This window comes from Hevea brasiliensis, chromosome 3 (genome assembly GCF_030052815.1).
Source record: "Hevea brasiliensis isolate MT/VB/25A 57/8 chromosome 3, ASM3005281v1, whole genome shotgun sequence".
Lineage (NCBI taxonomy): Eukaryota > Viridiplantae > Streptophyta > Magnoliopsida > Malpighiales > Euphorbiaceae > Hevea > Hevea brasiliensis.
The window spans coordinates 118,293,836-118,303,293 of NC_079495.1; the positions used below are offsets into that span (position 1 = coordinate 118,293,836).

Below are 9,458 nucleotides of genomic sequence, written 5' to 3' on the forward strand. Positions count from 1 at the left end.
GCTCTCCCATGTCCCTTCTTCTGTGTTGTGATGTCTCCACAAGACTTTTACTAGTGGGATCCTCTTGTTTTTGAGTTCTTTCACTTCCTGTGCTAAGATTCTGACTAGTTCTTCTTCATATGTCAAATCAGGTTGCACAATTATCTCCTCTACTATAATGACATGTGAAGGATCTGATCTGTATCTCCTGAGCATCGACACATGGAACACGTTGTGAATCTTGTCTAGCTCAGATGGTAAAGCTAGCCTGTAGGCTACTGGACCCACACGCTCAATGACATCGTATAAACCAATAAACCTAGGGCTTAACTTACCCTTCTTACCAAATCTCAGCACTTTCTTCCAGGTGATACCTTGAGAAACACCTTATCGCCAACCTCATTCTCTATATCCTTTCTCCTCAGGTCGGCATATGACTTTTGTCTATCTGAGGTGGTTTTCAAATTGTCTCTAATGAGTTTCACTTTTTCCTCAGTCTATCTCACTAAATCTGGGCCCACTATTTTTTCTTCACCCATTTCTGTCCAACATAAGGGAGTCCTGTATCTCCTCCCATACAATGCTTCATATGGAGCCATTTTTATGCTGGCTTGGTAGCTGTTGTTGTAAGCAAACTCTACCAAAGGAAGATACTTCTCCCAACTTCCTTCAAAATCAATGATGCAGCTTCTTAACATATCCTCCAATACCTATCATATCATGTCATTCATGTCATTTGTGTTAGGTTATTATTATCATTCCTTTAACAATTATAGTAATTCATTAAGTTCTAAGGATTAACTGAATCACCCTTTTTTACTGTCCATCCGTCTGTGGATAAAAAGCCGTACTAAAGTGCAATTGAGTGCCTAAAGATTCCTGTAGTCTCTTCCAAAACCTCGAAGTAAATCTCGGGTCTCGGTCAGATATGATTGATGTTGGCACTCCATGTAGCCGAACTATCTCATCTATGTAAATCTCTGCTAACCTCTCTACTGAGTAGTTAGCTCTAACTGGCAGGAAGTGAGCTGACTTGGTCAATCTATCCACAATCACCCATATAGTATCATGCTTCCTCTGTGTCAATGGTAGCCCAGTGATAAAATCCATGGTGATGCGGTCCCATTTCCACTCTGGTATAGATATAGGTTGTAATAACCCTGATGGAACTTGAAGCTCAGCCTTAACTTGCTGGCATGTCAAACATCTGGTCACAAAATCACCAATCTCTTTCTTCATTCCAGGCCACTAACAATGTGTTTTCAGGTCTTGGTACATCTTAGTACTTCCTGGGTGCATAGCATGGAAGCTACTGTGCGCCTCTTTCAAGATATTCTTCTTCAGTTCCTCATCTCCTGGTACACATATTCTGCCTTTATAATATAGGCACTCATCTCTTTTCAACTCATAATCAGTCTCCTTCACCTCTTGAGTTCTACCCATAACAGTTAACAACTTTTCATCTCTTTGTTGTGCTTCTTGTATTTGCTGTAACAAGCTTGGCTTTACAAGCAACTCAGCCAAAATTTCCCCATTCTGTGCTAAAGACAACCGAGCATTCAATGCTCTCAAAGCCATCATGGACTTCCTGCTTAGCGTGTCAGCCACTACATTTGCCTTCCCAGGGTGGTAGTCGATCACACAGTCATAATCTTTAAGGAATTCAATCCATCTCCTCTGTCTCAAATTGAGTTCCTTCTAGGTTGGCAAATACTTCAGACTTTTGTAATCCGTATAGATGTAGCATTTCTCACCATATAGGTAATGCCTCCATATCTTCAATGCAAATATTATTGTCGCTAATTCCAGATCATAAGTTAGGTAGTTCTTTTCATGTGGCCTTAGCTATTTGGAAGCATAGGCAATCACTTTCCCTTACTGCATCAGAATACACCTAAGCCCATTGTGAGAGGCATCACTATAGATCACATAGTCTTTCTCTGATTTTAGTTGTTTCAATACTGGAGCTTCTGTAAGCATAGCCTTCAGCCTCTCAAAGTTGGTTTGACATTTATCATTCCAGTCAAACTTTGCATTCTTATGCAATAACTTAGTCAGTGGGGCTGCTATAAGGGAAAATCCCTTCACAAATCTCCTGTAGTATCCAACTAACCCCAAAAAGCTTCTAACCTCTATTACATTTCTGGGAGACTTCCATTCAACTATTGCTTCAATCTTCTTTGAATCTACCCTGATCCTATCTGCTGACACAATGTGTCCAAGGAAGGATATCTCATCCAATCAGAAGTCACTTGGATAACTTGGCATAAAACTACTTTTCCCACAGTGTCTGTAGTACTACTCTCAGGTGTTCATCATGCTCCTCCCGGTCTTTAGAATACACCAAGATATCATCTATAAAGACCACAATAAACTGATCTAAGTAGGGGTGAAAGATGTGATTCATTAGGTCCATAAAAGCTGTTGGTGCATTTGTCAGCCCAAATGACATCACTAGAAACTCATAGTATCCATACCGAGTCCTGAAAGCAGTTTTAGGAACATCTGTCTCCTTCACTCTCAACTGGTGATAGCCTGATCTGAGATCTATCTTGGAGAATGCTCTAGCTCCCCTCAACTGATCAAACAGGTCATCTACCTGAGGTAAAGGATATTTGTTTTTCACAATCACCTTATTCAGTTGCCGGTAGTCTATACATAGCCAAAGGGTACCGTCCTTCTTCTTCACAAATAGCATTGGTGCTCCCCAGGGCGACACACTAGGGTGTATGAAACCCTTGTTTAGTAGCTCCTATAACTGAACTTTCAACTCTCTCAGTTCAGTAGGTGCCATCCTATATGGAGCAATGGACATTAGTGCAGTACCTAGCATAACCTCTATAGCAAACTCCACTTCTCTATCAGGTGGCAAACCCGACAACTCTTCCAGAAACACATCCGAAAATTCACATACTGTGGGGATCTCCTGTATGCTTGGGCTAGTCTTCCAAGTGTCAACCACATGTGCTAAGAAAGCCTCACAACCCTTTCTTATCATTCTTCTAGCTGCTGTGCCTGATATGATAGTAGAAAGACAACCCGTTCCTTCACTCACAACTGTAATCTCATCCCCATCTGCTGTCTATAGTGGCATCCTCTTTAGCTGACAATCAACCATCGCTTGCTGACGTGATAACCAATCCATTCCCAATATCACATTAAACTCATGGAATGGTAGCTCAATCAAGTCAGCTGGAAACTCATAACCCTATATCCTCAGAGGACAACCCTTGTAGACCTTTTTCACCATAACACTATGGCCTAAAGGGTTTGTGACTTGTATGTCCTCCTCTAACTTCTCTATCTATACCCCTCTATCAACTGGCGGTGTGATACACACATATGAATGTATAGAACCCGGATCAATCAATGCACATACTAATAGATCATAAAGAGAAAATGTACCTCTAATGACATCAGCTGGCTCTGGCTCATCTCGAGCTCTCATAGCATAAGCACGAAGTGCTACCCTAGTCTCTTGCCTCTGCACTATCTCTGCAGTAGGCCTCTGTGATGTACTAGCTGTATCAGGCCTCGCAGGTCTTCTACCTCTCTGTGCTGCTGGGGCATACCTCTCCATCTGTGGTGGAGCAGTGGGAACACTAGTATTCCTCTGTGGACAATCCTTCAGGAACTGATCCATAGACCCACATCTGAAACATCCACCCGTCAACAATCTGCACTCTCCTCTGTGGGGCTTGCCACAATGTGTTCAAGTAAGTGGTGGGGTTGATCCCTGTGTAGGCATGCGGAGAAGCCTTGCGATGCACTGTGTCCTCCTCCTCGTGGAGCAATCCGAGATTTCTGCCTCTTACCTTGGCCCTGAGTCTGACCCTGAGACGCCTTAGGCTTTTTACTACCAGTGTTTGCTGAACTAGACTGACTAGATCCAGAAACCCTTTTGCGTTGCCTGTCCTTTATGGACTGCACTTCATTTCTAACTCTCTGCACATCAAGGGTTAATGCTACCAACAGAGAGAAATCGGTGAAGTGGTGAGATGTCACTATCAACCTGATGTTGTCATTCAGTCCGTCCTCAAACCTTCTGCATTTATCAGTTTCTGTGGGCATCAACTCCAATGCATATCTACTAAGTCTCACAAATTCTCGCTCATATTCAGAGACCATAAGCTGCCTCTGTCTCAGTGCCAGGAATTCTGTCCTTCTGGCCTCCAAGTACACATAACTGATGTATTTCTTTCTAAATTCAGTCAAAAAGAACTTCTAAGTGATCTGTGTAGGCTGTACCACTCTCGATACTGTCACCCACCATCTATAAGCATCCTCTCAGTGCGTGTGAGCACACTCCAACTGCTGCTCTGGGGTGCAGTGCAACTGCTATAATACCCTCTCTGTCCTCTCCAGCCAATACTCTGTTGTGGCTAGATCATCCTCCTTTTTACCCCTAAAGTCAATTGCCCTATACTTTCGTAGTCTCTCTAATGGGGATCTGTGTACAGGTTGCAGCTGTGGGGGCAGTGGTGGCTGTACAGGTGGTGGTGGTCGCTGTGGCTATGGCTTTGGAGGTGGAGGTGGCTGTGGCTGAAGTATAGCTCTTGTGACCTGACAGAGCAACTGAGTCATCTGTTCCAGGAAAGCCTGTTATGCTCTCCCTGCAATACCATGGGATAACTCGGCTCTATTGCTTCGCTCCCTACTAGGAGCAGGTACAGGTGCGTGACTCTTTACCTCCTCCTCCATCGGTCCTGGAGGTCCGTGCTCTGAAGGATCAGATGCCATCGATCTTATAAAATAGACAAAGAACATATCTGCATTAGTGTCACCTCGACTCTATTTAAAGGCCCATGCATGCAATGCACTCTATCTATTTCTAACTATCTAGGTCTAAGACCACCTAAACCTCTGCTCTGATACCACTAAATGTGACACCCCTTACCCGTCTACTGTATAGCCGAGCAAGAAGTGCCACTATCTTGTTTTATCATATCTATTGTAAACTTTTAATATCATTTAAAAGTAGTAATCCATGTGTAGAATTTTTTTTTTATATATAGCTTATTTCGGTGGAGGCCCGGATAGAGCCTTCTCTGTTTTATTAGCATCTAGCTGGTTCCACTAATTACCTGTTAACATGTTCATATTCATTTCACACATTTTCATATCATATTCTCTTTTATCATATCATTCACAACTATTTATGAGATATCAAAATGAAGTATCATCTATTGCATTCATATAGAAATTCATAGATAATAAATTACAAGTTTTCATTACAATCTCAAAGTTTAATTACAAGTCCAAAATAAAATACATCATAAACTAGTAATTACATCATGATTAGAAATAATGAACTAAAATACTAGTCTATACATGGGCCCTACCAAAATACAAAAGACTGGTGAGGTGACTCTAGAAGGTGGCGGATCTAGTCAGAGCTCTGTCAGGGCACTACTGGTGCTACTGCTGCGGCTGCTTGGACTGGTCTCCAATACCTACGCGATGGAAAAACGAACGCGCTAAGCATAATGCTTAATGGTGCACAATTTATAATAACAAATACTAAACAATTTAAATAATAATTCTATATATGACAATTTTCATAATTTCTAGGTATTTTATATTTTCATTTTACTTTGGAAATAATTTAAATTATCGGGATCTTTTTTGTTTACTTATTGCATATTCAGTCTTAATTAATTATTATCAATACCCAAGAAACCTATAACAGACTATAAAAGCTGGATACATGGGAGTATACGGGTTAGACAGCCATATGTCTACCCTGTATACATCTGTCAGGCACAAGGCCAGCTGTCAGGCTTGTAAAGCCAAAATAAAGTTTGGCACAATGGCCAATAAGTAGGCATATAGCCTGTAGAACAATCATACTAGATATATATTGTCAGTTCATGATTTTCTCAGTAGGGAATACTGCTATCTGTAGTCCCTAATTGGTATACCAATCGATCCAAACTAAATAAATAAGTCTAGGTATACTATGGGCAATTACACATTTTTACATATTTATTTGAATGTTCATATCACTTTATAATGAAAAAATAGGTCCCACATACCTCTTTCATGTGGTTTAGTGTTTAATGGCTTGTTAGAGTTAATTTCCTACCATAAAGTAATTTATCTCATGAACCTTTGTTTGGGATTAGTTTTTGAATCATACTTTTACCTATCCATTTAATCAGCTTGTGGCCACTGTTTGGCTATACTTTCTTCATGGAAGTTGTTCCCCTATGTCTTATCTTTATTTTCCCTTTTGAATCATGCCAATTTGATTTTTAGAACTCAAGTTATGGTCGGATAACCATAACTGACTCATTTTCAGATTCTAGTTTCTTAACTAGGCAGCTTTTGGACTTAAACTTTACCTAATTAATGGAATAGGTTGCAGTCACTTTTAGGCATGGTGATCTTCACTAAAATTGTTTTCCTATGTCTTAGGATCATTGGGAAATTTGTATCACAATTTTTCAAGTTTTGTGGAATTATTTATGGCCAATTAACTTACCTGGACTCATGTACCCTGTGCCCACAGGGGTTTAGTTCAGGTCAGTGACTGCAGGTCAATTTTCAAGGTCCTTACAGGCATAATTTGAGGAAGGTTTCTAAAACAAAGTTGTATCCCTGTATCTCCGGTTTCTGGAAAGGTATGGCTCATCTCAATTGGATTTTTTCTAGGGGGAGTTATGACTAAAAGACTATTTTGGGGTCAAGTGAAGTTTGGTCAGATTGCAAGTTTTGATGTAGTGACTTCTTCTAACTATTTGACCTAGTTCTCTTGATTTTTGGGTTTTGCTCAAAAAACCAATTTTGTAGGTCTGTGTCTTGTGGACATTTTGCCACTGGTTTCATTACATTTGAGTTCTTGTAGACTAAGTTATGGCCATTTTGCCAAAACTAGTTAGGTGAGTTTATGTTAAGCAGTAATTTGGTTTGGTTTTTCACATTTATGGGTTCAGTGGTCTTTATAAAAATTGTAGCCCTATATCTAAGCTTTCCAATGGTATCAAATTCAGGTCATTTAGATCAGTATAGAGGGAGTTATTACCAAATAAATATGTACTGTTTATTTAGTCATTTTCTGGGTTTTGTGCGGGGTCATCCAGATTTGGGCAGTATTTAGGTCAAGATTTGAACATAATTTAAGCATGGTTTCTTCATAGAAAATGAGCTATTTTGGGTCTAGTTTCACCTCCAATTGGGCTCATACCAATTGGAGTCACACACAATCAGTTGTGGTTTAACAAACACACTAGATTCATTGAGTCCCAACCTGCAGAAAAATGACACTCCCAAAATTCAATCTCCTCCAACTTCCTTACTTCAATTTGCATGTATAACACTTCAATAAGCAACAATCTCAACTCAATAGGTCAATTTCAAGCATTTACATAAAGTTCTCAATCATGTACACAAACCCTAGTTTCAAAGTTTCAAATTTGTACAAACACTACATATTCAAACTCCCAAACATATCAACTTATCAAACATTCTCATGGAACCATTTTTCATCACTTGAAAGCAACAAACCTCAAGGTTCCATGGCTGTCGAAAATTCAAGAGTCTCTTTCCTGCAAGTTTTCTTTTTAATTTCATGTAACTTACACTTAGTTTAGCATGATTTTCATGCTTAAAGAAGATATTAGGAGTTTAGTCCACTAACTTTTTGGGTGTCTTATTAAACTTCAATTTCCTTACTTCTTATGGGTGTCTATAGCTTCCTTATATAGTGGGGAGTATTTTTTGTGAAGTGAGCTATGAGTTTTGTGTGGAAGAAGCTTGGGAAATCAAGCTTGAAGCTTGAATAACAATGGTGGACTTGAGGGCAAACCAGCCGGCCAAGAGAGAGGGAGAGAGAAAAAAGAGTGGAGTGGAGAAGAAAGGTTGGCGGGGGTTTGTCTCTAGTGCCTTATATATTTATATTTTTTTGTGTACTTTAAATTTTTTTAAATTTCATTAGCTTTTCTTTTCTTTCTCTTCTCATTTTCCTAATTTATTTCATAAATTTTAATTTATGTTAATTATTTCATTCTCTAAATTTTAATTTGACATTTAGGTCAAAATTCACATCTAGGGGTGAAATGACCAAAATGCCCTTCATAGTACATATCGGGTTATTTTTATTATTTTTACCAGTTAATAGATTCTCTAAATTTTTATTTTATTTCCTCTAAATTTTTTCTATATTTTCTTAACATCTATTCCATCAATTTATGCCTCCTCACTATAGTTTAAGTGTAGTTCCAGGCATTCTGGCTGTCCGAACAGACATTAGTCGTCGAACCAATAGAATGTACGTACTACCTATGGTGAGGGCATTACAGTTTCAGATTAATTTAATTTTATCTTTTGTTTCTTTTTCAAGTGCTTAATTCAGTATATGACCAGAATAACTAAGCCTAAAGGAGAATTGCTTGAATTGGGTCCTGAATTAGATAAGACTCTAAGAACCATCAGGAGAGAAAGAAGAAACTAAGAACTAGAACCTTAACCTGAAATTCTTGAAGCTCTAGTCATGACCAACAACAACAACATGCCAAAACCCCTGAGGGACTATAGAGCTCTAACTATCCAAGGATTCCAATCCAGTGTTACCATCCTTATAGTTAAGGCTAATAATTTTGAACTCAAACCAGTATGACTCTAAATGATTCAGCAAACCCAATTTGGAGGCTCTCCTATATAAGATTTGCATTATCTCCTACAATGCTTTCTTACTTTATGTGACACTTTTAAGATGAATGGGGTATTTAATCAAGCTATTAGACTCCAAGCATTCCCATTCTTGCTTAGAGATAAGGCAAGAAAGTGATTGTTTTCTCAACCAGTGGGAGCATTTACTACCTAGGAGGATCTTTCACAAGCTTTCCTAACAAGGTACTTTCTACTTACAAGAACTGCAAAACTAAGGTTGGAGCTAAATACTTTCAAAAAAAAGGAAGGAGAATCATTCTATGACGCATGGGAAAGATATAAAGACCTACAAAGAGAATGTTCACACCATGGCATAGAAGACTGGCTTCTTGTTCAAAATTTCTTTAATGGACTGCTACCATCCATAAGGAGTACCATTGATTCAGTAGCAGGAGGAAACCTCATAGAGAAAACTATAACTAAAGCTTTGGAACTGCTAGAAAGGGTTGCCTATCAAACTTTGAGTGGTCAAATGAGAGGGGAGATGTGAGAAGAACAACAGGGATCCTAGAATTGGATGCCCTCAGCATGATTAATGCCCAGTTAGACCAGCTCACAAAAAAACTTGACAGAATGCAGGCTAATGTAGTGGGATCAAGCAACCAACACTGTGATAACTGTGGGGGAGGTCATGCAACTTTAGAGTGCAGCCTTTATAGTGAACCTTCCATAGAATAGCTGAACTATGTGAACAATAAAGGGAACTTTAACCAGAGGTAGGTCAATAATCCATATTCAAATACTTATAACCTTGGATGGAGAAGCCACCCAAATTTCTCATAGTCCAATTCGCAGAATTAGCAAAATCA

At 39.2% G+C, this 9,458-nt stretch overlaps 1 non-coding gene across 1 annotated transcript; it reads right to left on the reverse strand.

Moving 5' to 3' along the window:
* Positions 1–8,857: 8,857 nt before the first annotated feature.
* Positions 8,858–8,964, reverse strand: LOC131178973 (small nucleolar RNA R71). Its single transcript, XR_009147980.1, has one exon. It is a non-coding gene; the product is annotated as a small nucleolar RNA R71 (small nucleolar RNA).
* Between the last annotated feature and the right edge of the window lie 494 nt (positions 8,965–9,458).